This window comes from Phascolarctos cinereus, unplaced genomic scaffold, assembly GCF_003287225.1.
Source record: "Phascolarctos cinereus isolate Bilbo 61053 unplaced genomic scaffold, phaCin_HiC Scaffold_7;HRSCAF=346, whole genome shotgun sequence".
Classification (NCBI taxonomy): domain Eukaryota; kingdom Metazoa; phylum Chordata; class Mammalia; order Diprotodontia; family Phascolarctidae; genus Phascolarctos; species Phascolarctos cinereus.
The window spans coordinates 198,223,720-198,240,407 of NW_027556180.1; the positions used below are offsets into that span (position 1 = coordinate 198,223,720).

Sequence of the window (16,688 nt, forward strand, 5' to 3'; positions counted from 1 at the left end):
TGGTACCTGAGGGCAGGAAGAGGGACCACTCTACCAACAAAGATCTGCCACAGAATCAGAGGAATCAAGTTACCTAATTGGGCCTGGTTGTCAGACCAGCGAGCTGGGACTAAGGGATTGAATTTTAGCCCAGGCCTCAGGGTAATTGCTCCCTGTTCTTGGCCTTACTGGTTGTCTGGTGGGTGAGTTAGGCCTTAGGGGCATAGTTTTGTGTGGGGACCAGTGTCTAGAAGCATCAGCAGAGTGTACACAATGTGACCCATGGACCTAAAATGATTTTTGTGCTTGCCTATTCCCCATGGGAGGCAGTCAGCTTCTGGGTATAGCTTAGCAGAGAGATAAGGAGAGGCCGTAGGGTAGTCCAAATACTGTGACTACTGACCTTGCTGAGAAAATGGATTACTGATTCCCTTACATTGAAAGGTCTGAGTTACAGTTACGGAAGGGTTTCCTCTAAGGTCATCAGACTGTGTTCAGGGGCAGCCCCTGTCCCAGGGGGTTGGTTCTTTTCTCAGGGAGCAGTCCACCTTGCTAATGAGCTCATCATCCTCACCACCCATGCTAGACCAGGCAGAATGGTCTTCTACTCACTTCAACTCCTCATTTAGGACCTTCAGGGCCAGTTGCCTTCTCCACTTATCATCCGGAGGGTGTGTTCCAGGGAGGATAATGGTGATAGAAGGAGCCCTTCACAGTCTTTCTGCAGACCTTTACCCTCACGAGGACCCTGTGCACCAAATTTGCCACCAGAAGCACAACAGGCTGCAGGATTTCTGGGAAGAAGGTAGTAAAGGCAAAGTGGTCCCACATATTCCTTCTTCTTTATTACAAGTACATCCATCCAGACAGCACGCTCAAGCCATAGGAAGCCAGAGCAGTGCTTTTTACCAGAGGAGTGAGTCACAACATCAAGGGGATCTACAACAGCATGGGCACCACCTGCATCTGTGCCCTGCTGTTCGCTGGGATCTATTTGAGGGCCTCCAGGACCTAGCCCAGGAAGCACATAGTGAATAGACAGGCCAAGTTGAAGAAGGTCATAGGTGAGGAGGTAGGTGAAGGTCCCCAGCAGCCCTCCTGACACATTTACCACAGCAAAGACCATCAGCAACTCCAGGACTCCCCAGAGAAGCTCCAGCAGTTGGCCTGATTCCACCACCATGACCAGGCTAGGCCATGTCCCATATGTGCAGCTCCACCAACTCATGTGTAGCTAGAGTCTAGACCTAGAAGTTGGGTGAGAAGAGGTAGTGACAGCGAGGTACATGCCCGCATCCAGTGCAAAGGGCAGAAGGTAGAGGAACAGCATGCTGGACAGGGAGGCACCAATAGTGAGGTGAGCAGTGCCTGAGTGTTAGCCCAGGCTACTACAGCTATTCCTTCTTAAAGAGGTTCTGCAAGGATGTGGGTGGGAGCCAGGCCTAGAGATGGGCTGCTGAGTGCCCCAAAAGGTCTGGGCCAGCTATGGCCTCAAGCTGCCTAAATAGCCTTCTCAAGGAATTTAGTCACAAAAGTGGGGGTGAGGGAGAAGACAAGCATTCATTAGGCACCTTCTATGTGTCAGGCAGTATGCTAAGCACTTTACAAATATTATCTCATTTGATACTCACAACGACAAGGAGAGGTAGGTGCTATTATTATCCCCATTTTACAGGTGAGGAAATTTCTACCTTATTCCTTTTAAATTTTCCTAAGGGCTTCAGGACATTTACCATGATGTGACTAAGTTATAAATTTTACTGTCCTTCTATAGATGTGAATGTCTTCCCTTTCCCCCCCCTATAATTACTGTCAAAGTAATCTTCCTAATACTGCTTAGATTTGATCTTAACATTCTTCAATTTAAAAACAAAACAAAGCAAAACAAAATTTTAAGTGAATTTTCATTACTTATGAAATAAATCCAAACCCTTTAGCCTATCATTCAATGCTCAAACAATCTATTTCCATCTGACTTTTCCAATCTTGTGTCATGGTATTTCCAAAGCGAGGTTATTGTTCTCTGATTTTGTAGTCTGCTCTCCAACCATGGAAATTGGTATTTTTTAATGAAATTCCATCTCTTCCCCTTCTCCAACCATCCCCTTATTAACTACCCCTAAATACCAAGGGAGAAAAGTACTAGGAGAATCCCAAAAGTGAGAGACTGTAGCCTGAAGCTTTACTTTTAGGTATTACTAATAAGGTTGTGCCTCCTGACAAGTGTCCACCCTCCTAATTCTCATTCCTAGTTACTGATAACCAATCAGTATTCTCCAGTGTCATCTCATCAAGACACACATTCCTTAGAAAGGAGCAAACACACATCCAGCATGGGAAGTATTGAAGTCCAGGAAATCAGGAGTTCCTCTGATTGTCCTACACATTTAAAGGGGGTGAGCTTAAATTCTATGGAAAATTAAACATTATGGAATAGGTGATTTCACAATAATGCTTGAAAATTAGATGCTATTACATTCATGTTTTTTAATTTTCTTTTCATTGGTGGTGAATTCACCCTTTTCCTTTTTGATGCTGGTGATTTGATTTTCTTCATTCCTTTTTTTTTTACTCAAATTAACCAAAGGTTTATCTCTTATTGATTTTTTTCATAAAAAACCTTTTAGTTTTATTAACTCAATAGTTTTCTTAATTTCAATTTGGTATTTAATTGAGGATTTTTAATTTGTTCATTTTCTAAGAAAGAGCATTGAGCTTAGCATTAGGATACCTGGTTTGACATTTGTTTTATTTACTGTAGAACTTTGTATAAGTCATTTATTTCTTCACTTTGATCTCTAGTTTTCATAGCTGTAAAATAAATGGAGGTACATGATTTTTAAAGTTCCCTTTAGCTCTTATCATTCTGCATAAATATAGTCCCATTTTTAGTCTCCTTAGGGTGAACTTGTAGCTGTGCTTGGATCTTTTTACTTTCAGCATTTTAGTTTAATCCATATTTGTCCCTCACATAGCATGCTTAATTTGTATCCCACAATCCTTTGTCTTCTGTGAAGCATATAGTCTGTTATGTTTTTTGTACTTATCCCTACAATTTTCTTTTTAAAAATTTTTTCTTTATTTGTTTTTAATTTTCAACATTCACTTCTATAAGATTTTGAATTCTAAATTTTCTCCCCCTCCATCAGCTCACCCCTCCCCAAAATGGCATGCAATCTGATATAGGCTACACATGTACAATCATATTAAACATATTTCCATATTAGTCATGTTATAAAGAAGAATTAGAATCAAAGGGAAAAAAATCTCAAGAAAGAACAGAGAGAGAGAGAGAGAGAGAGAGAGCAAAAGAGAGAGAGAGAGAGAGAGAGAGAGAGAGAGAGAGAGAGAGAGAAAGAGAGCAAATATAGTAGTATGCTTTGATTTACATTCAGACTTCATAGCTCTTTCTCTTTCATCACACAATGCTGTTACTGTGTATAAGGTTCTCCTAGTTCTGCTCACTTCATTCAGCATCAGTTCATGTAAGTCTTTCCAGGTTTTTCTGAAGTCAGCCTGCTCATCATTTCTTATGAAACAATAGTATTCCACTACATTCAGAGAACACAACTTGTTTAGCCATTTCCCAATTGATGGGCATCCCCTCAATTTCTAATCCTTAGCCACTGCAAAAAGAGCTGCTATAAATATTTTTGCACATCTGGGTGCTTTTCCAATTTTTATGATCTCTTTGGGACACAGACCTAGAAATGGTATTGCTGAATAAATGGGGTATGCACAGTTTTATAACCCCTTGGGCATAGTTTCAAATTGCTCTCCAGAATGGTTGGATCAGTTCACAACTCCACCAACAATGCATTAGTGTTCCAATTTTCCCACATCTTCTCCAATACTTATAATTTTCCTGTTTTGTCATGTTAGCTAATCTAATAGGTGTAATGTGGTACCTCAGAGTTATTTTGATTTGCATTTCTTTAATCAACAGTGATTTAGGGATTTTTATTTTCATATGAGTATAGATAGCTTTAATTTATCTATCTGAAAACTGCCTGTTCATGTCCTTTGACTATTTATCAATTAGGGAATGACTTGTATTCTATAAATTTGACTCAGTTCTCTATATACTTCAGAAATGAGGCATTTATCAGAGACACTGGCTACAAAAATTATTTCCCAGATTCCTACTTTCTTTTTAATCTTGGTTGCATTGGTTGTTTGTGCAAAACCTTCTTAATTTAATGTACTCAAATTATCCATTTTATATTTCATACTGTTCCCTATCTCTTGTTTGGTCATAAATTCTTCCATTCTCCATAGATCTGGCAGGTAAACTATTTTTTGCTTTCCTAATTTACTTATGGTATAACCATTTAAGTCTAAATCAGGTACCCATTTTGAACTTATCTTGGAATAGGGTGTGAGATCTTGGTCTATGCCTAGTTTCTGCCATACTGATTTCCAGTTTTCCCAACAGTTTTTGTTAAATAATGAGTTCTTATCCCAGAACCTTGGGTCTTTGGGTTTATCAAACAATAGATTATCATAGTCATTGACTACTCTCTTGTATACCTAACCAATTCCATTGATCCAGTACACATTTTCTTAGCCAGTACCAAGTTGTTTTGATGATTGCTGTTTTATAATACAGTTTTTGATCTTTTCTGGCTAGGCCACCTTCCCTTTTAATTATTTGCATTAATTCCCTCAATATTTTGGACCTTTTGTTCTTCCAGATGAATTTTATTATTTTTTCTAAATCTATAACATAATTTTTCATTAGTTTGATTGGTATGACACTAAATAAGGAAGTTAAATTAGGTAGAATTATCACTTTTATTATATTAGCCAAGGCTATGCTTGATAATTTTCAAATACTGATATATTTCAATTTTCTTAGATGTGACTTTATTTATATGAAAAGTGTTTTGCAATTATATTCATATAGTTCCTGGATTTGTCTTGGCAAGTAGATGCCCAAATATTTTGTGTTGTCCATAGTTACTCTAAATTTAATTTCTCTTTCTATCTATTGCTTCTGGGATTTATCAGTAATATGTAGAAATGCTGATGATTTATGGGGGTTTATTTTATATCCAGCAACTTTGCTAAAGTTGTTAATTATTTCAATTGGCTTTTTAGTTGATTCTCTAGGATTCTCTAAGTATGCCATCTTATCATCTGCAAAGAGTGATAGCTTTTTTTTCTTCATTGCCTATTTTAATGCCTTCAATTTCTTTTTCTTCTCTTACTGCTAAAGCTAACATTTCTACTACAATACAGAATAACAGTGCTAATAATGGACCTACTTGTTTCACCCCTGATCTTGTTGGAAATACTTCTATTTTGTCTCCATTGCATATAATGTTTGCTGGTGGTTTTAGATAAATGTTACTTATCATTTTAAGGAAAACTAGATTTATTCATATGCTGTCTAGTGTTTTTAATAGGAATGGGTGCTTTATTTTGTCAAAAGCTTTTTCTGCATCTATTGGGATAATCATATTATTTCTGTTAATTTTGTTATTGATATGGTCAATTACGCTGATAGATTTCCTAATACTGAACCAGCCTTGCATTCCTAGTATAAATCCCACTTGGTCATAGTATGTTATCCCCATGATAAGTTTCTGTAATCTCTTTGCTAATATTTTATTTAAAATTTTTGCATCTATATTCATTAGGGAAATTGGTCTATAATTTTCTTTCTCTGTTTTGGCTCATCCTGGTTTAGATATTTGCACCCTATTTCTATCATAGAAAAAACTTGGTAAGATTTCTTCACTTTTTTTCCCCTAAATAACTTATATAGTATTGGAATTAATTGTTCTTTAAATGAATCCATCTGGCCCTGGAATTTTTGTTTTTTTTGTGAGAGTTCATTAATGGCTTGTTCAATTTCTGTTTCTGAGATGAGGTTACTTAAGTATTTTATTTCCCATATTTGTAACTTGGGAAATTTATATTTTTGCAAATATTCATCCATTTCACTAAGATGGTTAGATTTATTGGCATACAGATGGGCAAAATATCTCCTAATTATTGTTTTAATTTTCTCTTCATTGGCGGTAAATTCACCCTTTTCCTTCTCGATACTGGTAATTTCTTCTTTCTTTTTTTAAATCAAATTAACCAAAGGTTTATCTCTTATTGTTTTTTTCCTTAAAAAAGCTCTTAGTTTTATTTGTTAACTCAATAGTTTTCTTAATTTCAATTTTATTAATCTCACCTTTGATTTTCTGAATTTCTAATTTGGTATTTAATTGAGATTTTTAATTTGTTCATTTTCTAAGAAAAGTTGCGTGCCCAGTTCATTGGACTTCCCATTCTCTCTTTTATTCATGTAAGTATTTAGAGATGTAAAATTTCCCCTAAGAACTGCTTTGGCTTCATCTCATAAGTTTTGGTATGTTGTGTCATTGCTGTCATTGCCTTGGATGAAGTTATTGATTGTTTCTGTGATTTGTTGTTTGACCCACTCATTCTTTAGGATTAGATTATTTACTTTCCAATTGATCTTTATTCGTTCTATCCATGGCCCTTTATTACATGTAATTTTTTTTTTGTATATTGATCTGAAAAAGACACATTTAATACTTCTGCCTTCCTGTACTGGGCTGTGAGGTTTTTATTCCCTAGTGCATGTTCAATGTTTGTACCATGTACCTCTTAGAAAAAGGTGTATTTCTTTCTATCCCCATTCAATTCAACTTCTTTCTTGTTATTTTGTGGTTAGATTTATCTAGTTCTGAGAGGGAAAGTCTGAGTACAGTTTTGCTATCTATTTCTTTCTATAATTCACTTAACTTCTCCTTTAAGAATCTGGATGCTGTACTACTTGGTGCATATATGTTTCATACTGATATTGCTTCATTGTCTATGGTACCTTTTAGCAGGAGGTAGTTTCCTTCCCTGTATCTCTTAATTAGACCTATTTTTGCTTTTGCTGTGTCTGAGATCAGGATGGCTACCCCTGCTTTTTTTTTTTTTACTTCAGCTGAAGCATAACATATTTTGCTCCAGCCTTTTACCTTTACTCTGTGTGTGTATCTCTCTGCTTCATATGTGTTTCTTGTAAACAACATATTGTAGGATCATGATTTTTAATCCATTCTGCTATTTGCTTCCATTTTATGGGAGAGTTCATTACATTCACATTCACAGTTACAGTTCCTAACTGTGTCTTTCTTTCTATCTTTCCCCCCCATTTATGTTTTTCTTTTTCCTTTTCCCCTTTCCCTTTTCACAAGTATTTTGCTTCTGCCCACTGCCTCCTTCAATCTCCCCTCCTTTCAATCAGCCTTTTCTTTCCCCTTTCCCCTCCTACTTCCTATGAGGTAATATCAATTTTTATACCCAAATGAGTGTGTATGTTGTTGCTTCTTTGAGCCAAATCCAATGAGAGTAAGGTTCAAATAATGCTCATCTCCCTCCCTTCTTTCCCTCTACTGTAATAGGTCTTTGCACTCCTTTATGTGATGTAATTTATCATCATTTTCTGTCTCCTCATTTCCTCTTTTCCCAGTACAATCCTTTTTTTTACCCCTTACTTACTTTTTTTTGTCATCACATCAAAGTCAACTTATACTCACATCCTCTGTCTATGTATACCCCTTCTAAATGTCATAATAAAGATATAGTTCTCAAGAGCTGCAAGTATGCTCTTCCCATGTAGGGATATAAAGAGTTTACCCTTATTGAATGACATGTTTTTGTCTTTTTCTTTCTGTTTACCTTTTTATGCCTTTCTTGAGTCTTTTATTTGAAGATCAGATTTTTCTGTTGAGCTCTGGTCTTTTCATTAAGAATGTTTGGAAGTCCCCTCTCTCATTGAATGTCCACCTCCTACCCAGAAAGATCATGCTTAATTTTGCTGGGTAGTTGATCCTTAGTTGCAATCTAAGGTCCTTTGCCTTCCAGAATATTATATTCCAAGTCCTCTAATCCTTTAATGCAGAAAATGCTAGGTCTTGCATAATCCTGTCTGTAGTTCCATGATATTTAAATTATTTCTTTCTGGCTGCTTGAATTTGGCTACAATAGTTCTTGGCATTTTCATTTTGAGATCTCTTTCAGGAGATGATTGGTGGATTCTTTCAATGACTATTTTACTCTCTAGTTCTAGGATCTCAGGGCAGTTTTTGTTGATAATACCTTGAAAGATGCTGTTCAGGCTCCTGTTTTGATCGTGGCTTTCAGGCAGACTTCCCTACAATTTTCAAAAGCTGTATTAATGCTATATGAAATTCTAATCCAACTCTTTTTTTTGGATTCTCGAAATCATCAAATCAACTCCATCCCAAATAATCAAATCTGTTTTTCTCTTTTCCAAATTCTATTAGAATGAAAGTCAGTACCTCTATCTTTCCAGTGACAGTACTTTAGAATTTATATAGGAAAGAAATGAAAGGGTCAAGATATTTGAAAGTGCAAGACACTAGGACAGGGAGTCTTGACTGTTTCTGTGCCATGGACCCTTTTGGCAGTCTGGTGAAACCTATGACTTCTTGGAACAATGTTTTTAAATAATTGAAGAAAAAGTTAAATTTCAGTTACAGATTAGTGAAAAATCAAGACATAATTGTAATTTTTCCCATTCATAGATTGCATGATATTTCTTCCTAGATCCAAAGTTAATAACCACCGTCCTAAGGAAAGAATTTTCTATTAAATAACTTGCTATATTTTCTCCTCGATACCTTATTTGAATGTCTGATCATGGGGTGGTGGTGACTGAGTTCTCAAAAGCTCTGCCAGCTGAATTCAAGCTCTAACACAGTTTGCTGTGGAGATAAAAACCTTCAATAAAGAAATGACAATTTATTGTACTTGCTATTCAAGAAGTAGTGTCAGTAATATCAGTAAAGAGAAGCATATTACCAGTGCCCTGGTCATTTGGTAATGATTTCTTTGACCACAGAAACCCATGAAACAACAATAAAAACAAACAAATAACGAAATATAGGGCTCCCTGCTTCTACAGACATCATGGCAGAGTGGTTAAAAAAAAAGGTGGCCACTGAGTACTAAGAATCACAGTTTTTAGACCATCTTTGCACATTAACTTACATACTGAAATTCTAAATGTGAGAGCCTTGGAAGTGACCAACAAATGGATATACTAATGAAGGAAATTGAGCTTACAAATGTTAGTCTTCTGAATATAAATAAAACCAGGAGAAAGGGGGGAAAAGGCCAGTAAATGAAAGGATGATATACACTGCGGACAGATGTGTTAGGTCCACAATTAAAAGGTAAGAAGTTAGTGGGTTGAATTATATTTGAAAAATTGCATGGTGCTTTTAATGACATCTCAAGCCTCTCTCTGATACCAAGGTCCATCATTTTTTTAAGTGTCAGTATTCTGGTGATGCTTTATGGCCATGAGCTATGGAACAAAGGAGTTATAATAAATTCTTGATTTTTCTTAATGACAATTTCATCCTTCATAAAGTGGAGAAGTTAAGGGGGAAATTCTATTCTAGAGCTAATTCTCACTAATGGTAAGATGATTACTAGGGTTTGAAATGATGGGACCCTTGAGGAGAAATCACCACTCTCTCTTAGAGTTTATATTAGGGAAGGAGCTGCAAGATAGATGTAGCCTGACAATGGACCAAAGATTTTGAGATAGTTGATTTGAAAGGCTTCAGAGGAAGAATAGGGAAGATTATTGGAATAAAATTCTATAGGAAAATTCACCCAAGGAAGGAAGAAAAATAGGAGCTGTCTGAAGAGATTGATGTGCTTTTGTGGAGAACTCACAAACCAATTCATTTTTTAAAAAGTATGTTCATATGTGGTAACAAGAGCATGTAACCTCCTAAACTCCTGTGACTCCTATTTTTACTGCATTGCAATCACACACAGGGAAGACCATTTCCTTAATCATATCATCACCCAAAACTCTCTTACCTCTTTTATCCAGAACACCAAAATATGTCTCTCCTAATGCAATTTCCTATCATTCTATTTTCCCCTCTCCTTTGTGTCTTTTGGAGCTATTCTTCATTTTCCCTCTCATTTCCAGTTTCTCAATGCCTTTGTACTCCCCTGCTTCGGACCTCATTCTACCCTGCACAATCTTGAAATTATACAGGACCAACTAACACATACATTACCAACTACCCCTCTATTCTTGACCCCTTGTTTTACCATGATTTACAACCTGCCAAATCTCAAACCTCTATGAATCCCACCATCCTGCTGGCTTTCTCTCTCAAACTATGAAGAGTCATAGAGATCAATCCAGCACCCCTGAGAGGTTTTCCTACTCTCATACTGTAGAAAGCACCAGAGAGCATTAAGTTCAGACATCCAAGTACACAGTAACAGCTGAAGAACTCTTGTATAAATGAGTCTTTGTCCAGTCAATTAGCAAAACAATGCCACTTTTCCAGTTAGCCACCCTTTTTAGAGTCTTCTGACAACACTGCTAGTAATGCCAATGAAGGTGGCTGAAGCAGGTGCTGTGGAGTGCTTAGAGCATGGTCAGGCAACAAAAATGCTAAAGTCATCCACTACATCCCAGGCCATCACCAGTTGTCTTGACACTGGACTTTGATGATTGGAAGAGAAAATTAGGCTGATGCCTTTGCACAATTATGACTAACTTTCCAATCTATGCACAAGTCAAGACATCATTGGTCATTGGTACCTTTTGAAAACAAAGGATGAACACAACTTTCCCCCAGAGATTACCTTTCATTATACATCACATATGTGCATAGTTGTTTGCATATTGTTTCATAATGTAAGCTTATTGAAGGGGATAATATTTTTGCTTTTCTTTTGCCCCCTCCCCCCCTTTTTATCAAGTATTTGGATCATATACTTGTAAATTGACTAAGAAGCTCTCAGGAAAGTAGCTAAAGTCTGTTGTTTTTGCCCAAAATAGCGCTGTCTCCTACCTGTTGTTTTTAAAAACTCCTCTCTCACTCAGTTTATACTCTCCTGATTCTTGAGTCTGTCTTTTCCTTTAATTTTGCTCTGGTATATACCGCCTCAAATTGGTGTATCCACTTAAGTAAGCAATGACCTAGCTCAGACACATAACTGGTTTTTCTGCTTTTCTGTCAAGTATGAGCCTAAAAGTCCTTATGTACTCTTACTACAATCTCCAAATAGTTATTGTATTTATAATTTTGTCAGTTATAATCTTCAAAACTTAAAACAGTTGCATACAAATATAATGATGAACCACAACTGCTTCCAGGATCATTATCTCAGTCATTGCTCTGCCCTCTGAACTGAAGTACACAAACCGTTCCTCAGAACAATGTCTCTCCTCACATTTATCTTTTTAAGTTGGTTTTGTCAGCTTTCCTTACATGAATGTTCTTTTTCTGCCCATTTCAGCAAAAAAAAAAACTTTTCACAAAAAAGGTACCATCTTGCACATACATTCATCACTAATCTCTCCTGAATTTCAGTCTGATTTTATGAACCTCCGCCTAGATGGCCTATATTCGTTTTAAACTCAATATGTCCAAAATGGAAAACACTATTTGTCCCCATTTCTGGTCCTCTTTTGAATTTCATTATTTCTGTACAGGGTACTGCAATACCTCCAAACACCCAGGTTCAGAACTCTGGAATCATCTTTGACTCTTTCTTGTCTCTTATCCCACATATCCAATCCATTGCTCAAACTTTTTGATTTTACTTCCATAACATCTTCCTCATCTATACCCTTCTTTCTATTCATACAGCTCTTAATGTTGCCCATGCTTTTATTCCTTCTTGCCTATATTTATGCAATAGCATCCTAATTATTTTTCCTATTTCTAGTCTATCCCTCTCCAAAATATATTCCACATGGTTACAAAACTGATATGTCTAAAATCCAAATCTGAGATATCACTTTCCTACCCAAAAATGTTCAGTGGCTCCCTAATGCAAATAGGATAAATGCAAAATCTTCAATTTAGTTCTTTTACAATGTCTTCTATCTACCTTTTAAGTCTTATTTCATATTCCATTTCACCCTTTCTCCTTTCTATCTACTTTATATTTGTGGCAAGTCCAGCCCCAGTGCCTTTGCACAGATTGCCCCCTGCCCACATTTCTGGAAAGCACTACCCTCTCATTTCTGCCTCATAGAATTCTCACATTATGCCAAAATGCAACTCAGGTATCAGCTCCTAGTGAATGAATGCCTTTCCTAATCCTAAGTCTTAGTGCATTCTTACCCCTGGAATTTTTTTATATTATGCTGTATATACTTATATTTGCTTATCTGCATATATGCTATAACCCCCTAGTCCAGAGATGGGAAAATTTTTTATGTTGGAAGGCCGCATTAATATTTAGCTATAATCAAATTGGGCTACATTCAAGAAACTTCAATTAGATATACTTAAAAATGTACATTATTTTGCAAAAATCAAACCACTATATACTTAATAATTTCAAAAGAATGAAAACTATTTGTTGATTTTAAAGTTAACATAACTTTTAAATGACTTTGTTGTGTCTACTTTTTGTTGAAAACATTTGAGTATTTGGTTGCAGCATGAAGGTCCACAATTTCAGTTGATCTAGAAGATGGGTATCAGTCATTTATGACCATCTGAATTTGGGTTAGGAAGGAGACTATAGATTGGCAGCAATAAATGGTTGAAAAGCAAGAAAGCATTTTTCAGGTATGTTACTGAAGGTGTGGGTATTCTACTGCATTTTTCCACATCAAGCAATGACTTCAAATGTTGTCTACTGAGAACTCAATCAATTCCATCTGTAGTTCTTTAGGTGCCTTGGTGATATCAACTAGGCAAGGCTGAAATGCTCATTTGAATGTGATGTCATGATTCATAAAGTCAGTGAATCTTTTATTGTGTTCTCCAATTAATAGGTCTATAACAGCTGCATATTCTTCAAATGACTTGTATATATCATCCTGCTCATCAATAACCTTTGCTAACTGGCAAAAATATTCTTCCAAAATTTCCTTTCAAAGAAGTGTTTTGAAAAAAAGATAGCTTTTTCAAAATGTTGGATTTTTTTTTTTGCCACATATCATATAGACTTAGTTTTAACTAGCAAAGAAATATTCAAATTTTTTGATTTGACATGCTATCACACAGAAATGCAGCATTCCTATGTAAATCTTTCAATAATTCACATTGCTGATTGTATTTTTCATAAAATTTAAGTATCTGTTCTTGCAGAGATAAAATATCGGCTAATAAGTGTCCCTGTGATGGCCAACACACTTTACAATAACATGGCAAATCCACACTGAGTACTTCATGGTTCAACTTTAGCATGTTATGAAACTGATGATGCTGTGTTACATTTGCACAAATATAATTAACAATACTTATAACTGGTTTCAAAGTGTAACTTAAAAAAGGTAGCTTTAGCACAGAGATTTTGCTGATGCAAGATACAATGAAAAGAAATTAGAGCATCTGGATCTGTCAATACCTTTTTATTTTATCTGTGCAACAAGCCTTTCATGTTTTCCTGTCATGGAAGGTGCTCTGTACATACACTCACTAAATTTACCAAATGCAGTCCAACTTTACAATATTTATCTTGAGAGTTGATGGAGATATCTATTCCCTGTGCTCTGTTTGCAAGAGTACCCAAAGTAACTCTTCATAGCAAAGAAAATCTTCAGTAAACCTGCACCAAGTCAGTAGTACCAGCTGATTCATGCAAAGCAATTGAATAATATGTATTGTCCTTTAGAAATATTGCATGATGTTGCTCTGTTAAGTTGAAGGCTAAGTCATGCAGCTGACCAGTTCTGCTTCTCCTTGAAAGATGCAGTTGTTCTTTGAAATGTTATTGGGGTCTACGCATCCAATAACTTCAACAATGCATTCTTTCACAACTTCTACATCACTGAATGGCTTCCTTTTTTTTTTTCTAGAATATATAAACTACTTTGTAAGTTGCTTCAGTGGCATTCTTTCAGGTCTTATTGATGCTTCAAAGAATTATCTTTGCTTTTGCTTTTCACCTTTTAATTTCTGCAATAAAACCTCTCACACCTTTCTCTCTAATTTAAAATATTTATGATCCTTATGAATGTTACAATGCTGATGAGCATTGGCTTTCTTTGATGTTGATCTTGCACTATCACAAAGCAAGCAAACCATCTTATCTTTAGCAGAAACAAGATAATATTGTAATTCCCAATCTTCATTAAAAACAATCTATTTTTTTTTTCTTCAGTGCTCTCTTGGTCTTCTGACATGATGGGCTGTCAAGCAGACAGAATTAAAAAATACTGTCAACCTGTGCAGCTATTCACAAATTCCACTTCAAACAGAAACACAGTGCACTGTTGTCAAAAGCTGATAACAGAGTGGTGTAGTTGACCCCCATAGACTCTTACCAACCAGCCAAGTGTGACAGTGACACCAGTCAGGATGGGGGAAGTTAGAACTAAATAATGAGCAAGCAGCCATCAATTTATCCCTTATGGTTTACTAATATTCTAATTGTGCCAGTCAATCAGAGAGGATTATTTCACTGAAACTTATTTTATTCTTTGGTATTTTAAATACTTTTGTTTTAAAAATAAGATGAAAATATAAAAGATGAAAAAATATATTAATAAAAATAAAAGGATTTGCTCTGTAAAATGTGGATTCAGTCAAAAGGCCACACTTAAGGACCTAGAAGGCCATATGTGGCCCTCAGGTTCCCCACCCTTGCCCTGCTCCATACTTTATCCTTCCTACTTGAACATAAACATGAGAATAGGGTGAGTTTTATTTTTGTCTTTGTGTTCTCAGTGCTAAGTATCATGCTTTGTATGTAGTGGATCCTTAATATATATTTCTCGAATTGAAATAAATTGCTGAGCTAATGGAATGATCTCTCATATTGGATTCATGCTCTGTGAAGGATTTATTGGAGGATATGGATAGGAGTCACACAGACTAGCCAAAGCATGGGTAGCTTGTGATCAGCACTACTGGAATGAATAGCCATCTAAATTGTTCATTGAAATATTGAAATAACCATGTGGATCTCCAGAACCCCAACAAATCTTGCAACCAGGGGTCTCTATGGAAGATCAGGTGCATCCACCTTATGAAAGAGATGAGTAAACAGCCATCTATAAAGCTTTGTTCATAGCAGGGACTCACTTGCACCTGTTAAACTATTTCAAAGAAGGAAAATGTCTATTCGTTCAAGCCAGAAGGTGTTGCTTTCTGCCAACTCCACTGTGAAGTAACAGGCTATTGGCAACTTACAGACAGGTCAGCAAGCATTTCTTTTTCCCAAGTCTAACTTAAAATAACTAGAGGGGAAACAAACAATCTGTCACTTTTCCCTATTTGTCCTTGCCAAGCAGCTGTATTTACAAAAAGCAATGGACTGATTTTTTAATCTGGAGAATACTAATTGAGTAGTTGGTGTTCTAATGATTTTTGTTCATGAAGTTCGACAAGATGCCTAGGGCCAGGGTAGCTTTGTACCTTTCCTCCTTTTTTCCTCACTCATGGCATCTCTTCATTTATTATAAATCTTTCCAGAAATCTTTACATATGTTCCTCCCTCACTACACTGACATTGATGCTGGTGAAAGCAGTAGAGATAATCAAGTGCAGACTAAGGCTCAGCCAAAAAGCTACTCATGGTTCCAACAGATGTTTCTGCTTTGGGGGCCAAAGGAAATTTTATAGGATCTTTCCTCCCTTCCAAGGAAAATTGCCAGAACAGTCAAGAAATGGGAAATATATAGGCCTGCTCATATTTCCAAGCCTGGAGAGAAATTATGAAATGGCTTGATAAAATGAATTTTGAAGAAGAGGAATTCCTGAGGCACTGTCTCTCCATAACTATGAAAAATGTTCACCAAGAAAGAAGAAACTGAGAAAACTTGCTTGGGTTTGGGTTTTACTTTAAATATAAAGCTCATCCTCCATTTCAGGAAAGGTGTTTGAATATTGGAGTTAAACATAGGCCCCATTTATGAGAAAAAAAATAAAACTTACCTGTGACTCATCCTGGCTGTATCCACCAAATTGTACAGATGCTAAAGATCCCAGAGCTGAGAGCATCTTCTCATTCATCCTGCCTCTTTGTCTCATGTGGACTAATTAAAAGTATGAACCCACTGGAGAGGCACTAACTGTGACTCTATTTTGTGCATCATATGTTGTGGATGTTTGGAGGTGCTTCTAAAATATTATAACATAGCTTTCCTTTGAATGTATAGCCATGTGATTCTCAGCTATGGTAAATTGCTTTTATTTAATGTTTGGAGTTATTTTGGAATCCCCAAAGAAATCTCAATGGCAAAAAGAATGTAAATTCACATGACAGAAAACATTGATATGAAACTCCTGCAAAGTGAAACCATGAGATTGTTTGCAACTCTAATTCTGGGCATTAAAACTTTTACTTAAAGAATGAACTCTGAAGTCTAAAGGACAGAAAGGCCTACTAAACCACTGAAAAGTTGAGTTTATATAATTGTAGATGAAGAAGAACCAACTAAAACATGGTTGGGGTGTTTCTCAATAGTGTGATATTCACTCCAACATCTAGAAAGGTAAAAAGTAATGAAACATAATTAATAATAACCCTATCTATGTGAACTGATTTTCATTTCTAGCTCCCTTTTGTATATGGTATTCACATGTTAGAATGTAAGTTCCTTGAGAGCAGGAACTGTCTTGCATGCTCCTTTTTTGTGTCATTAGCATTTAGCTCAGTGGCTGGCACATAATAAGCATTTCAAAAATTCTCATTCATTCATTCAAGTGTTTCTCTTTTATGATCTA

At 36.2% G+C, this 16,688-nt stretch overlaps 1 pseudogene; it reads right to left on the bottom strand.

Annotated features, from left to right (window-relative positions):
* Nucleotides 1–436: 436 nt before the first annotated feature.
* Nucleotides 437–11,665, bottom strand: LOC110199832 (transmembrane protein 115 pseudogene; annotated as a pseudogene).
* Between the last annotated feature and the right edge of the window lie 5,023 nt (nucleotides 11,666–16,688).